At 31.5% G+C, this 17,160-nt stretch overlaps 1 protein-coding gene across 1 annotated transcript in view; it reads left to right on the forward strand.

The window, feature by feature from the left end:
• Positions 1–16,956, forward strand: part of LOC127709947 (antiviral innate immune response receptor RIG-I-like) — a 186,690-nt gene extending 169,734 nt beyond the window's left edge. Inside the window, exons 16-23 of the transcript XR_007985868.1 lie at positions 2,042–2,203; positions 5,416–5,576; positions 6,008–6,143; positions 7,260–7,388; positions 9,898–10,066; positions 11,163–11,279; positions 14,834–14,950; positions 16,880–16,956. The gene's annotated coding sequence lies outside the window, so the exon portion shown is untranslated. The remainder of the gene's footprint in view (positions 1–2,041; positions 2,204–5,415; positions 5,577–6,007; positions 6,144–7,259; positions 7,389–9,897; positions 10,067–11,162; positions 11,280–14,833; positions 14,951–16,879) is intronic.
• Positions 16,957–17,160: the final 204 nt, after the last annotated feature.

Genomic DNA, 17,160 nt, shown 5'->3' on the forward strand with positions numbered 1-17,160 from the left:
TCGTTATTCTTTTTAAAGAGAATTTACAGCAATGGTATTTTTATATATAAAAGAAAGAGCTAAGAGTACTTGTGTTACCCTAAAACCAACTTTGTCATTCCAAAAAAACTTAAACATTTGCTTTAATTCTATCTCATTCGAAGAAATCTAATTATCTTTATTGATTAGGTATATGATTTAAGATATAATTCAACAGACAAATAAAGTAAATGATCGGATAAATCGTATAGTATACAACAAAAAGAAACGCACTGCTTTCATTGATTTTGTGGAGTAAAATTTCTATGTAAATAACTTATTTAAAACTTATTGAAATGAGTCAAAATTTTGACTCAGTATTTCAAAATGTAAGTCATAAACAACAATTTCTGTGAATATGAAGAATTAAGATGTTTGACTTCTTTCAAAAAAAACATATGTTCCACCCAAAAACGAAGAATGTTCCCCAATCTGTAAAATATGACGTCATGTGTATCTTTCCCCCTGAAAACAACGAACTTGACTGTGATGTTCCGTTTCTTAATCGAATTATATTTAATGTTTTCGGGAAGTATTTTGAAAGTTCTCGACACTAGAAATCTAATTAGGACGGAGTATGCTTTAATATTATACAGGAAATTCAACAATGGAGTGCATCCTTCCTTTTATAATTAAGTTATTGACTTTAGGATATCACGCTTATCGGACATAAACTAAAATCAGTTGAAATAATTAAGTTCAATTGTAATTTCTTCGTGAGTGCTATATCTTCTGTATTTTTACAATTTTAGTTTTCCCTGTGATACACAAGAGTCCAGATATATTCTATAAATTGCGATTCCGTTTGAATCAATATCTATTCTTTCCAGTTTGATACATTTGATAAACCCGTACAAAATCTGGAAAATTAAATTTTAAAATTATAAAATTATCAAATGTTAATTCGACCTAGCATTTTACAGCTTAAAAATTTAAAATATTTTGAGTTGATAAATATCGTCCTTGACAGGGATTTGATACAATCTAATACTTATTAAATGTAGGTATACATTATTTTTTAAACTGTTGCATTCACCAGAGACCAAATGATGTAAAAAATAGCATTTATAGGTCAATATACAACCTTCAACAATGAACAAAACCCATACAACATAACAAGCTATAAAAGGTCCCGACATGACGTGTAAAACTATGAGTTTGACAGTCCCTCTGGTATCTTTCGTCCCTCTTTCAAAGAGAAAACTGACGACTTGAGTAATGTACAATACAATTAACGTAAAGCAAACATGATGTAGAGCGACAAACGACAACCACTGAGTTACGGGCTCCTGACTGACTACAAAAATCAGTTGTGAGACTTTACTCATCATATCTAAACAAAGAACACAACAAAGACCCCAAAACAAACGAAAAGTCTTAAAACATAAAGTACCGATCAGAGAGTACTTGCATTTACTGAAAGCGAGTTCAAAGCTTATAACAACTAATAAAAAATCATGTATCCAAGATTAAATTATTAATATGTACATATCCAATGGATTTAGCGTAAAGACGTCATAAACGGTCAGCGAAAAAACATGATCCCGAGCTTTTTCGGATCGTGTCTAAATTCTCGAGCTCTCAAAACAACATCATCGCAAAAATTACAATGTGATATCTCGTTTGTTAGTAACATTTAAGTTTTCTACAGGCACAGCCAAACTTCCAAACCAAATCATTGTATCTTTGAACATGTTGAAAGAATTAAGTATAGGTTTCAAGTAACTTGTGTTATCGAAACCCTTGATTTATTTGTTTAAACACATATTACGTTTAATGAAATCTACTATATCTAAAAGTTATCGTCATAGTGTCAAGCTAACTTTTAATATTTCTTTAAATTGATGAATTGCTATTTTTAAAGGAAGACATCATTATCACTTTATTTTTTAGACTTGTTTTCAGAATAACATGAATAAATACACCCACTTCTTTTTTACTAACTTAATTCAACAGAATTAACAATTGTAATGTAACAAAATGATGTAAGTTTCTAAAATTTCAATGTATATTTCTTTTCAAGTTCATGCATTATCCAACTGGCAAGAAGCAAACAAAACATGCCAACTTTTAACATTAAACGATGTAACGGATAGAACAGCTGACAAGAAGATTTCACTACAAAAAGGACATGCTGCCTGGATACAAACAACTGTATTACTGTCAGACTGGGGATCTTTTATAGGTAAGGTACAGTGTTTTGAATGGCATACATATTGTTTGTTCTGATTTATGATTATGAAATATGGTTTTTAACTTTTTATTTGAATTGTGTGTCTGTCCGATGGACCGTGCGTTTGTCCGCTTGTCCATTCATTTGTTTGTTCGTTTTTATGTCATTTTTTTTTTTATCCGTAACAGCTCTTAAACAGGACTCTGGTAACGCTGTATATGCTTTATCTTGGGGTAATCAATTTATCTGCCCCTTTATTAGACATTTAATCATTTTTATCAGATTAAAGTTGGGGTTTCTCATGCAAATCAGCAAATCATAGACTTTGCCATTGCTTTATGTTTGAGCGGGAGTAAGAATTTCATGAGCTTTGCTCGAAGCACTTCTGAATAAAAATAAGATGTGCTATGATTGCTAATGAGACAACTTTTCACCAGAGACCAAATGTTGTAGCAGTTGGCAGCTATATCACACCGTTTGGCCTTCATCAATGTTTATTAGTGTTATCTATCATGTGCATTTATTTGTTTATTGTCCACTGACATTCTTTCTCCTACTTCTTTGACATGTATTACTATTATGAAATACAGCACAATAAGTGTTTACGTAAACAACGGAAAATTGTTTTGAAAATGAAAATAACACGTTATAAATCGTAATCGTTTGAAGCGCTTTTCTTGCTCGCCCATCATCAGGAACACTGGAAGCAACACAATTGAAAATCAGGGATGTGTAGGAACCGAAACACGCGCATACTTAAAATAACTGACCGAATCCATCTTACAATTCATTGAATATTAAAGGAGTCATTGAATAGAAACAGTTGACCATACAGAACATATATTAATTAATTGTGTTGAATTGATTTTCAAATTTACTAGTTTTCTTCTTTTTATTTTTGTAATGTCTACAAATGTACGTGTTTTTGTGTTTGTGTGTTATAGATAGTCCCGGAATTGTCATATGATGTAATAGTACTTTTTTATTCGATGAACAAATAAGCATGTTTCAGTTTCTGCTAGATAACTGATAAATGTTAATCAAAATAAAACCAACCAATTTTGCTGACTAGCGTAGACAACTTCGACTTAGGAAAACGCAACTATATTTGTTTGGGGGATAAACATCATAAAATTGATAGTTTTATACAACTTATAACCCATCAAGATTTACACTGGATTTTAAGAGTCTAAAATATCTTGACCCGCTGGCTTGATATATACGAGTTGAGTCCACGAGTTAACGAACCTAAATATATATATATATATCTACTTGATTCCTGAGCAGTCAGAAAGAAATCGTTTTTTGATCTCCTTTTTAAGTAACCTTGATAACGAACGCACAGAGCCAGAGAAATTTGAAAATTAACAACAAATAAAAATGATGGAATATAAACCTAAGGCCACACCAAATTAATTTCTAGTTCTTCGGACTCTTTCTTTTGAAAAAGGGTAGCGAGAGAGCGAATTTTGTATATGTTTTTTTTTTCCAAAATTTGATTTTTGGCAGGCGAAACAATTTTTTACTATCGAGCGCTATTATTTTTGAAATATTTAAAAAAAAACAAATCTCTGTAAAGAATTTTAAGCGAGCGAGCGATTAGAAATTTACATCGTTTCGGTGGTTGATATTTTATATATCTCATATCCTAGTTCTTATATTACCCTACTTTGCTTCTCAATTTGTTCTCTGACAACCAGTTTAATCTTGTCTCAACATTTCCAAGTATAAAATGGTTAACTTGTAGCAAAACTTACAACTTCTGGTAGTCCGATCAAATAAATATGATCCTACTGAACATGAAAAAGTGCAACAGCTTTGAACAGGCACGCATCCAAGTTTAATGTAAGTTGTAATCGATGCATTGTACGCTGTTTCAAATAACAAAAATCAAAGCATAAATGCATGTATAAAGGTTGTATATACAACCATAAATATCCCATATACAACAAGCTGAAAATAGGCAAAGGACTGTCATCCAAAAACCGCTCCAATTTATACCATTCAAATGATCCCGTGAGATCCAATATGCTAACTAAACAAAAGGACTATTTCAATACATTTCAATACATTCCACTTAGTCATTACATTGCTGTAGAATTTAATGACAATCAAATTTATAAATATGCATGTGGATAATTCTCTGTGTTGAAGGTAATACTGTGAATTATTTTTTCACATAAACTTTCTTGCCAAATTCCATGCTTTTAACTAGTATAAATTATTGTTTAGGGCCAGCTGAAGCCCGTCTAAAGGTGCGAGATTTTCTCGCTGTGTTGAAGACCAATAGGAGGCCTTGGGCTGGTTTCTGCTTATTGGTTGAGTTGTCGTCTCTTTGCCACATTCCCCATTTCCATTCTCAATTTCATTTTAATATAGCTCTGTAATTATACTATATATAGCTTGCAAATATAAATAAAAGATTAAAAAATTTCAAGGGATTTTTTTCATTATAACACAGATGAAAATAGTAAACCATATAATAGTTTTATTTGCGGTGCCTTTTCAATTCATATACCATCAGTTTTAGGGTTCTCTTTTATTCTTATGCATGTTATATTGTCATAATTTAAATTTTTCAATTCGGTGGCGTCGTTGCTTTGTTGTTTGATCTTGATCTTGATTTTGAAAATTACACGGAGAAACATTCAAGGATATGACTACACCACGCGGGAATAAGTCTGCTTTGGGTTCGACGATCTTTAAGGGATGGTAGTTGCAGCTGGTCTAAAAATTGCTGTCATACTTCCTTTGTCGTAATTATAGTTTGATCATAACGTTATGAACGTTTGTGACGGAGCACAGCTGCACTACCAACAAATCGGTAAAAGAATTGTCCAAATCATATTCTTCTGCTGTGTTTGCATGCGTTACCACTGTAACTACAAATATTTCACACATGTCTTACGTTAAGAATGTATATCATACTAAATTTGGCAATAATATTGTAACAAACAGCGTTGTAAATGTTAGATCTAGATCGTTTTTTGATGTCAATTTCCTTGTCTGTATGAACTTACTTTCAAACGCACAACTGTTTCATAAATTTAGAGACGTACGCGCTTGCCTCCGTACTGGACGCGGGTTTTTAAAAAAAGTACTTGTTTCTGTTCGACCTTTCACAACACGCGGGTAATCCGACGAACGAATTAATAATTTGGCGGGCCTAAGGTAAAATAACATACATTTATATCAGTACTTAAGTTCACAATTTAATGTTGTAGGTTGTGTGCCTAAAACAATAAACTCACCAGGTATATTGGACATTCAAAATACCTTGCAAAGATGGTTTCGAAAGAGCAAGTATCCGTACAATGTGAAAAATATTTTTGAATGTCTGCTTGTTTGCACAAATCGACCTATATACCAATATTTCATTTATGTTGTGAGTATATGATTTATAATAGTATATAATAAGCTAAATATTGAAACGCGTGTAATCACAATCTTGAATACACATAGTTTTTTTTTAATTTAATGGATAACAGCAACCTAGGCTATTATGATTAATGTAAGAAAAAATTTATAACTACGTTTTCACTTGATCTTTGTTCTTCAACGTCATTTAATTCCTTCTTGTATTTTGGATTTTCGATTTAAAATGTGCATATATAAAAAGAAACAATATACTTCAAAAGAAAAAATAATTCAGAAAATGCAAACCTTTTTATTTACATCAATCCAAAACTGAAAATAAAAAAATTAGGACATTTTAGAATAGATCATTTCTATGATAATAAAATAGTATTGCTAATCAATTCATTCCACATGGAAGTCAATTGAGACACTTATATTTTTTTAAATTGACCATTCCAGAGAAACGTCTGTCAATGTTTAAACCAATCAGTTAAGGTATCATGGCAGAATACAACAACTTGTATTGGATCGTGTAAAGGAACAGATATATTTTGCACATCTGGAAGCGGCTTGCCTCTGTTTAGATTACATGATAGTATGTTGTAATTAGTTGAAATAAGTTGTCTATTATTTCTGAACACACATTTAAAGTAGTCAGATATAATTTGGCACAGCTCTCCAATAGTCTAACATCTTTATTTTGTTTCTGTTGAAATATTAGACCTATTTATACTGGTAGTGTATCTGCGAGATTTCATCTGTCAATACTGTGCGGCATTGATTTGAAGAATGATACAGATAGTGTGACCGAGACAATTACCTACTGAAATACTTAGCAAAGACAAACTTACATCGAATTAAAAAACAGCTCATCTCTGTCTCCGTATAAACAGATGACTGTAGTTTTTTTAAATGTAATGTTATACTCACAAGACGTTTAGGCATGATCAATACAGGTCAACTCGTCGACTTTCGTGGTATTCTTGAAGTTCGAAAACCCCCGCAAACTTGTAATTATGTAAATGAAATTATATGTGCGCAAACTAATACTAAATTACTAAATCATTAATGTACGCAATGTTCTATTATTACGAAAATTTCGACTGGAAAGGTGTCGCAAAAATAAAAACTCGCATTTTGGATTTTGTTTGCATCATTTCTTAAAATCAAAATGATTAATCTCGCATTTAGCGCATGTTTTCGCCATCGCAATTATAAATGCCTACACAAATATCTGTATTGACCGTAGTATTAACGCATATTTAAGGAAGAAAACCCGAATAAAAACATTCAACAAAAAGTGCCATTAACTGCCCGACAAAACACAGTCTTACACAATGATTATAGGTACAGACTATGACATACGAACAATACCTGCCAATGACTCTGAAATGTGATGAGAGGGGATCTAGGTTGATAAAAATTGCATTGTTCAGTAACAGTGTTTTGGAGAATCTACTCACATATCATAGTATTAATACAAAGTTGTCTCAATAACAACACTTAAGTTGGAATTTAAAAGGCAATTTGTAGTATTTAGATTAACTATATTTTAAGATTTTTGTCGAAAAGGGTCAAATTATAGTTTTTTCAACCATCTTGTTCCGTGGTTTTAAATTTCCGCCATTTACTTATGGAAGTATATTACTCATATCCCACACTAACCTTTTGTTGTATTGCATAGATATTGTATCACTTATATATTAATTAGGTATGACAGCAGGTAATACATTCGACTCAAAAACAACTGTTTCAAGTGGTCATCAATGCTATTCTACGAGTGAACGACCCATTCGCAGCTGCAAAGAGAGGATGAAGTTTGTATGTAATACGTCAAGTCGTGAGTATTTTAAGAATCAGGGATCTGTTTATCGAAATTGTCCTAGGATTTGTCATAAGACATATCTTAGGACATGATTCAGGATGGACTTAGGACTGTCCTAGGACATGTCTGAGCATGCATCTCGAAGTTCTCTTAGGATTATCTTACCTCGAATCTCCTAACTGCTATCCTATGTGTTGGAGTATAAGTATATCATGTATACAGAAATACAATGAAACAGTTTACTATATAGTAAGATAATAATGCATAACAATTAACCAGTGAATATAAAAGTATTATTCATATAATGATGCAATGAAAATTATCAATAACAGTATTATATTGACTTAAAAAAACCCCTTATATTGTGATTGTACATTTAAACTTTAACTAAATACAAAGCATAAAATATAACTATGTTTTCTACAAAAAAATACCACTTTGAGTGTAAATATTTACAACGGTAGACATTGTCAATGAACGACCACAGTTTCATACATGACCAAGTTCAAGGGCAAATATCGTGCATTTGTTTTCACATAAATACAATAAAAACAAGGAATTCTAACTGTACAGTTGCCGAAACAACAGGCTCTAGTGAAAGGCTAAATCTTTACTATTCAGTAACATTTCCAATGTTGCAACCAATGGTGCAAAAGAAGGGTTTGAGATACAAATTAAGTATCATAAAATATGTCCATCTTAAGACATCCAAATTGATGTCCATGACATTGGAAAATCGTAAATTTCGGCACATCATAAGATGGTCTTAGGAGATGTTATCATCCTGAGACCGCTTCGATAACAGGCCCCAGGTTAATCCAAATATATTATCAAAGTGATGGGACTAAAATGCATCTTGACCTATTGAAATATAAAGTTTTCATTTCCCTTTGCCAATGTGATTTATTTCGATTAAAAGTCATAAAATAATACACGTTCTGGTAAATCTAAGCCATTTGGTCGCTGGTTGATAGCTCGTCTCATAAGCCATCAGTCCACATCACTTTATTTTTATATACTGATGTGCATTTGTGGATAGATATAATAGGAATGACGTTCTTGAAGTAGTGAGAAACTATGTTTGAAAAAACTTTAAAGTATATTTATAACATATCTTGTTCTGTAGTTGCTATTATGATTTCATAATATGTATACCTGCAGGAAAATATATTTAAAGGGACTAAAGGGCAATTTTACCAGCCTTATAAATAAGAAAAGACGGTTTTTGTATTGTTAAATAAAAAAGATAAGCAAAAGACCATAAAAGATATAAACATAACAAAATCGAATGGATTTCAGTACACCCGAGTGTGATTCCGAAATAACATTCAAGAAGATTAATAGTATACAGCTATTGTCTGATTATGAGGGTAAAAGCAAGTTTGTTGTCCCTGAGATACCAACTATTGCTCGAGGCGAAGCCGAGGGCAATAGTTAGTATCAAAGGGACAACAAACTTGCTATTACACTCATAACCAGTCATTAAGTGTTTTATTTTACCGAACGACACAACTTTATAAAAAAAGACTACATACACCACTTGGAAAAAAAACCAAATAGTCACATAAACATGCACAAGATGAACTATCAGGTTGTGTTTTTGCCCGTGTGGTATTTGTCAATATTTTATTTACTGTAATCAAGACCAGGAATTCTTCTGTAAACATTCCCGTGCATATAATAAACGCTAGCTAAAATATATTACCGTTCACCAAAGCAATCCCAGATTATGAAGACGACGACAGAACAATACCATACATTTGTTATGTTTTAGTTCTTAAATATGTCACGTAGATTTCTTTTTCTTTTGTAATTGCTTCTGGTAAGTAATATATTAATTTGAAATTAACGACGACAGACACATACAGATTATACCGTTTACGATATTTCAGAGTTTAACGTTGCCATGCGCACAAATCCAAGCAGAATAGTCAATGACGTCATTGTTGTCCAATGAAAAATTAGTATAAAAAGTACGGGAAATATGTTTATAAAACTATTGACCGGGGTAATAGTCTGTGGAATGAAATAGCACAAATATTTCATTCTTTGTTATATAGAAAAAACCTACTGAGGTATATTAATTTCAAATATCATAATAGTCACACAAACACCGTACGATGTACAGATTGACATATCGTGTAGACACCTGTCTATTGTTGAAGAGTGTATGTTGACCAATATTTGTTTTTCTTCCTGTTATTGTGATGTTGTCTTAATGATGTATAGCTTGCATCTAATTTTATTTCTATTTTGACTAATCATGTCCTATACAGATATGTTACACACATGTTTATTATGCGAACCTTACACTAACTTTCTTGTTTGAAGCTCGACTCCAATCTTAATTGACTAGGATTGTCCGTTTTCCTACCGAAAGAAAGTCGGTGGTTCTTTTCGAGCACCGGCTTCCTCCTCCAATAAAAACTGACTGCCACAAAATAGCAAAATAGTGCATAATGTGGCGTTAAACCCTAATCAATCAATCAATCAATCTTGTTTCAAATATATATTTTGATTGTAGATAAAGGAGCAAATAGCACATGGTATGAATCAACACAAACATGCTTTGCACATGCCACTACTTTGATTCAACACAGTCAAAACCTTAATGGTGGCCTTCCCCCCGGGAATATGGCTTCAATATTTTAGGGATATGCAGTTAATACAGAAGTCGGACGAAATCATTTCCTGTAATTTACTTTTATAATAAGACTGCCGTGATCAAATTATATTTTGTTCTGAATGTTCGTACTTTAGTATGTATTAGTTTTCAATGGTTGCAAAAAGCCTTAAATAGTTTGTTTAAATAAATACCTGAATTTGAGTATTCCTAATTCCTTATAACAAAATCACAGTTGCTATAGACTGATTTCGTTTAATATATCAATGTATTCTTACACTACATATACATGTACATAATCTGAAAAGCTAGTTTTATTATCAAAATTTAAGTACCCAGTCTTTTATTGTTTCTTACTCTTGATGTCGAAAAGTATCGTTGGACCTAATTCACACTAAATTTAATATGTAGTGGTAAAATATCTTTGCGTATGTATTTAGAGAATGTATTTGCATTGTCATTTATATGGGCATTAAATAATAAAATATAAGTATAAACCAGTCACATATTTGTTTGTGTATTGTAATTCTATTCAAATGTACTTTTGTCATTGCACAATGTCGTGTCTTCTTCAGGCACATGAGGTTTTTATGTGAAATCAACTCGGAAATAAAGTCAATAAATAATACAATGTATGACGACACGTTTCATATATCAGCATGTTAAGTGATCTGAATTAGCTTTTACTGAAAGACAGAATTCTTTACTACGGCATCATTTACTATAATAGGGTTTTATTTGTAATTCTATTGTTGTTCTTAGAAATCCTGGTGTATGTAGATTTGGTTCTGAACGTATTTGTAGTGTATACGTAATCATGACTTGTTATTACAATGATCGAATAAAAAAAAGATGTGCTTAAGTGCTTAAACACTTGTATTACAGACAGGTTGGTTTCTTCAGCTATATCGTGATATATAAATCCTTTGGGGACGTTGGTGTTTATGGTAGATGTTGATAGTTTATTCACTGTATGTCTAGACCGGGCCAATTTAGATCTTGTCATACTTTATAAACAATTATCTATTGTCGGAGACTATATATCAACTTTCACATGCAGATTTTGTTGTGACGTCGTTTGTTTGTTGTATCCTCGATGTATACCTCATATGTCTTTTATTCATAGGAAACATTATTAATCTTTCTCTCTAAATTTGTTCTGCTAGTTGACGGGAGTAGGAGATGTTTGATAGCAAATCTGAGCCAAGAAGAAACAGTTCTATTTAAGATAGTGTATTGTTCTGAGATCTATGACACACTCTGCACAATGGACAGCACAGATGGTAATATATGAATAATTCATTTCAGTAAGATTTTATAAGATATATGATTTATAAAAATTTAAGTCAGTTAAGACTAATTGACGTCTGTACTACGCCACAGAATTTTCTGATATAAATTCTGCTACTAAAAATTCACCAGCAAATAAAATAAAAAATCAGCCATTTTGATAATTATTGCAAATTCTAAAGCGTACTCAATTGACAAAAAATAACTTGACTAATTTCAGGGATATTTTTTGTCGCCAAAAAAAAAAAGAAGCAAATTGCCATAATAAACATAATAAATGTACTACAGGTAAAATGTACTCATCAATTTAAATTATCAATAAACTTCCCTCCTTTCTAAATTAAACAATTGTTCGCACTATTTTTATAATCCTTGAATTGTCCTAATTTTACGAATCAAATATTGAAAGTTACTGATCGAGTAAAATAAACCTACACATTTTTATCAGTTATAATATTGGGATAGCATACAAATGTCTTTTATAAATTGTATTTCTGCATGTATGCATTTATTTTTTAACAAAAGCAAGCCCAATTTTCTGCATCTTTCCATCCTCCCCATTTCCGGTGCTATACATTTGAGATATTGCGCACAATCTAGTCTGCCTCAAAACCCTTTTTTACTAGTTCACACACATGCACGCGACACAACTCTGCACAAAATGTCTTGTCTCGATCGCTAGCTCTATCCCTTAACTACATGACAAAGCACGATATAATGTTTGCTGACTGAACAGAGTTGCGGTAACAAGGATACATATTTCTTAAACAATTATTTGTATACTATCTACATGTACGGATGGCATAAAATAAGAAAACTGCATATTATTTTGAAATGTTTTATGACTGTTATAAGGTCAAAAGTAGAACATTGTAGAACATAACATTTCTTCTTTATCGTTTTCTTCAAATGCAAATTTCGAAGGAGTAGCACCATTGTTTTTGTGTGTATAATTCAGAGGTTAAAAATGAAATGTTGAAGTCGATAATTTTTCACAAATCTCATTTAAGATAATGACTAAATACAGTTTTAAGAAAATAATCTTACACTTGTTTACTGTAATTTAGAACCTTTCAACCTAAATGGAAAGTAGGTCATTTGATAGTTGGTGGAATGAGAGATGAATTGAGTTTAGACTCTTGAATTTTTATAGCTTTTGAAAGACTGTTTTTTTTTTAAATAAAAAAATCCAATTTACCTAATTTGCATAAATTTAGCAGGAATACTACCAAATTCAACATATTATACTCTACTTTATCACCCAAGTTAAAATTTTACGTACACGAATAATAATCTTGTAGCATTTACAATAGGCATTCAGTCTGAAAGCATTATATTTAAATGCAATAAATTTGCATTATATATAGGCACAATTCTTATAGCGCTACACTAGGTAAATTCGTATAGCATTACACCATGAACAGTCTCGTTGCGATGTCAAATTTTTACATAATGAAATGCATAAACTATGTGCCACGGTACATTAAACAAAAAACACTGATCTGTTCTATTTTGTTACAATTTGTATGTGATGTGGGTTCTAGTTTTGACCTTATTACAGCCATACAAATTATCAAGATACTATACAGTTTTCGTATATTTACCAGCCGTTCAGCTGTATACCTAACAAATATGGTTCAAGAAATATTTTCCTTATTATTGCAACTCTGTTCAGTAAGGAAACATTATGTGAGGGTCTGGATGGGGGGTCCTTCACTTCTGTATTCATTAGTTTGTTATGCCATTTTTCTCTATTCTTTATACTTTTCGCCCATTATTCTCTATTCTTTATATTTTAGCACCTCATTATTCTCTATTCTTTATTTTTTGGTCCATTTTCCTCTATTCTTTATATGTATTGCCCATTATTTATCTATTCTGTAAACCCCCATCCACACCCTCTTATATCGTGGTTTGTCATGTAGTTAAAGAAGAAAACATCTAGAGAACGAGTCAGGACATTTCGTAAAATACAATTGTACAGTTGTGTTGCTTGCATGTGTGTTAACCAGTTCAAAAGGGTTTGGGTGTAGACTACTATGCCCACAATATATCGTATGTATAGCACCGACAATTATGAGAATGTACAGATATAGAAGATGATGCTTACTTTTATGAATAAATAAAGTTTGTATGCGATCTTTATTATAACTGATTAAAATATGTATGTTCATTATTCAGTCAAGTGTGTGTTAACCGGGACGAAGTCAAACACGATCATTAACATTTAATATTTGATTCCTTAAAAACAAGATATTACAAAAATTACAAAAAAGGTGCGGACAATTGTTTAATTTATAAAAGATGGAAGCATAATCAATGATGCTTGCAATTGACTATTGAAAGCTGACAGTATCTCTCTTTGGCTTGCAGTACATTTTTTATGCAAATACGCAATATTTTGAGGAGGGGTATGAAATATCCTTGTAAATTATTCAGTGTAATTTCTTATCAATGGAAGATATGCTTAAGAATTTGCAATAATAATGTCTGATACACACTGACAATTTTCATATACACACTCACGCTTTTTATACGGTGTGGCGCAGCGATGTTATACAGATCGCGTTTTACACAAAGCATTAAAAGTTGTGGCGACTTTACTGGAGCCGAGTATTTTTAATTTTGTCGCTAAATATTCAACTTTTACAGAAAATAACTTGAAAACTAATACCGTTGCTAAGGACTTTCTTTGTACAAATCGATGTGTAGTTCATTTTTGAATTGTATATCAATTTTATTTTAAACTCTGTGGACTTATTGATTAGCAAATCTTGATAATGTACAAGTTCTTGCCTATTTGCATGATTTTCCCTATTATATTTGTTACGTTTTTGGCTTATAATGCCGTTTATTTCAACAGCTTGTATCTCCAAATCTAAAATGATTACCCCCAATTTTCATCCTATTTTTCTGGTGAATTTTTACAAGCAGAATTCACATGTGAAATCTAAGAAAATAGTGTGGAGTACTTTATTCCAGACACTTGGCCTTAAGATAAACGACGAACCGAACGGGCAATAATCATCAAATTTGTATGGGTGAGTTGGAACGTTATCTGAATATGATTGATGGATTTATTAACTAAAAGTAACGGAAAAAAGTGGTGTTTAAATTCAACAGGTATTCAAACATTGGTCACTAGAAAGTCCACATTTGCATTGATGTTGTTCATTCGTATACCATGAGATGGCTTTTATTTCCTATCAATATTTAAACCGCAATTTTAAAACAAAATACAATTCCCATTAATGTCTATGCAACATGCATTTTGCTACTTTTATTATCTGCGTGTTTGTAAGGAGAAAATAATTTTAAGGAATAAATACAATTATGTTTGTGCCTGTTCGTCCACACTCTTAATAAAGTACTAATTGGATAAAAATGTAATTTTCTTGATTGTAATTAATAATTTATATGTCTAACTGTATCGATATAAATACCAATGGACATGCTAGGAAGATATGAATTCATGATCTATGCTAACATTTGTTGTTTGGTTGTGCTGATGTTTATATGTATATTTTTTATATTTATACATTTATAGCAATATCTACTCTAAAGGGAACTACATATCCAGTCACGGTCTATGAGAATGATTTTGACAAGACATCATCATCGATGATCAGTTATGCACAGACAGATAGCTCTGTTGAATATCAAAGTAAGATAACTAGTAAAATAATTTTTAATTTTGACTTTTCTAAATTTTCTCTACTGAACGCATTTTAGACGTAACTGCTTATTTCTAATTAAAGTTCAAGTACAGTAGTTGAAGATTCGCGAATCACAGGTTGATTAACTATTATTTCATTTTGACGAAAAACTCCATAGTTTTGGTTGTACATTTAGAAATCTTATTATATAATTTTTATTTTGCAAAACACATCTATATGGGTCAAGCAAAAACACAGAATATAACATAGTGTTATCAAACAGTCAAGAATTACAAGTATAAACCAAAAACAAAAGACATAGTTATGATAATGTAACTTTTGATGGATATGAAATTCATTTTCGCAACTCTAAAGATTGCTTTATTATGTTAATAGCTACTGTCAAAAGTTCAGGTTCAGAATTTTAAAGTTCTGTAACATTGTAGCTTGAGAAAAAATTGATTATCTGTATAACCAGGTTCTATTTTATTGATTTTTTAAAATTACTGATCTCTTAAAGTTGAGTTCAGTTTACAATTATGAAACAATGGTATTCATCATCAATATAAAATTATTTTATTACACAATTTACATAACCTTTAGTGTCTGGGTATATTTCCAAAATATCTTTTCATTTCAACTTTTAGATTATGGTCACTTACAAACGGGATATCACCTCGTAACTTGTTATTTATTTTACTCATAGAATTCTTAAATAAAGATGCGTTCCATGTAAACTTATTGGTCCATTGAATACAATTAACCTTGAAGGTTATCAACTTGAATATTTTAATATTACATAACTAAAGTTTTATTGCTATCAAGTTACTATCACTATGCTTATGTTACTATATCCATATAAATAAGAATATGCAGTATGAGTGCCAATGAGACAACTCTCCATCCAAGTCACAATGTATAAAAAGTTAACAATTATAGGTCAAAGTACGACCTTCAACACGGAGCCTTGGTTCACACCGAACAGCAAGCTATAAAGGGCCCAAAAATGACAAGTGTACCAGTCTGTATTTGTATTTTGAAATTGCATAAGGTCATACTTTTTCAATACTGCTTCTGACGTCTTTTTGCTAAACAGAATGTGTACCGAATGATATTTAGGCTTGAATAATATGGACTATTTAGTAATTCAGATGAGTTTCAGAACTAGATTTCATTCACTCTGAGCACTCTTGTATCGGTCCTTTGTGTCTTTGTCATTTTCTTAGTTGTTATCTGTGCTTAATAACCGATCTAATTAGTTCAGACTCTTTCGACTGACTTACACACATGTGTCACACAAAGGTCCAGCTTAAGGGAGTTTTGAGCAGTCACAAACATGTTTAGCCTCACCACATTATTGATGTGCCCAATCTAAGCCAGAAGCATAGAATTCAGTGGTTGTTCTTCATGGCTACTTGCCATAATTGTTTTTCCTTTCATGCTATTAGCTACAATAAGCAATTGGTATTTTCTTCTGAATTGCTTCAGATTTGTAATCGCATGGTCTTTAGCTTGATATACATGCAGTTTTGGTGTTTCGCATTGTTGAAGCTGACGACCTGTAGTAGTTTACATCCTTGTCCAGTTCATATTTAACCATCAAGGACGTCACGAAATCTATCAAGTCCACCATATTATCATTTGAGATACATTGATACTAATATTTAATGATATAAAGGACTAAGACCTTCCTCTGACTACAAACATCAATGAAACATATAATGAATGCAATACATATTTGTTTACGATAAAATAAGCATCATGTGACCTGTAACGTTTAAAAAACACGTTAACATGTGATCTGTCGTGATTAAGTTCCGGGAACAGAATGTTGTTTGCAGTGTTTTATAAAATACATATTACCAACCTAACCCTTAAGGAAACAAAGGAAGTAATTAGTATGCCATAAACCTACAAGAACAATTCTATTTTTTCAGATTTAACTGAAATTCATATAATAAATTTCTTCCTTCTTGGAGGACTTCTGCTCGTTTTGGTTGCAGTTTTTATGGTAAGTTTAAATTTTCTACGCAAACATATATCTGCCTCATAGCTTCTACAATAATGCATGTCAATTTACTCATGTAATTGAATATACTTATCGTATAATGAATATAATAGTTACAAGTATTATTATAGAAACGACCGAAGACGCTTTTTCACATAGTCGGCGGTTTCGGCATCGAGTTATCGAACTTTTAATAGGAAATGTTAAAAA

Source organism: Mytilus californianus, unplaced genomic scaffold, assembly GCF_021869535.1.
Source record: "Mytilus californianus isolate M0D057914Y unplaced genomic scaffold, xbMytCali1.0.p SCAF_7, whole genome shotgun sequence".
NCBI classification, from domain to species: Eukaryota; Metazoa; Mollusca; class Bivalvia; order Mytilida; family Mytilidae; genus Mytilus; species Mytilus californianus.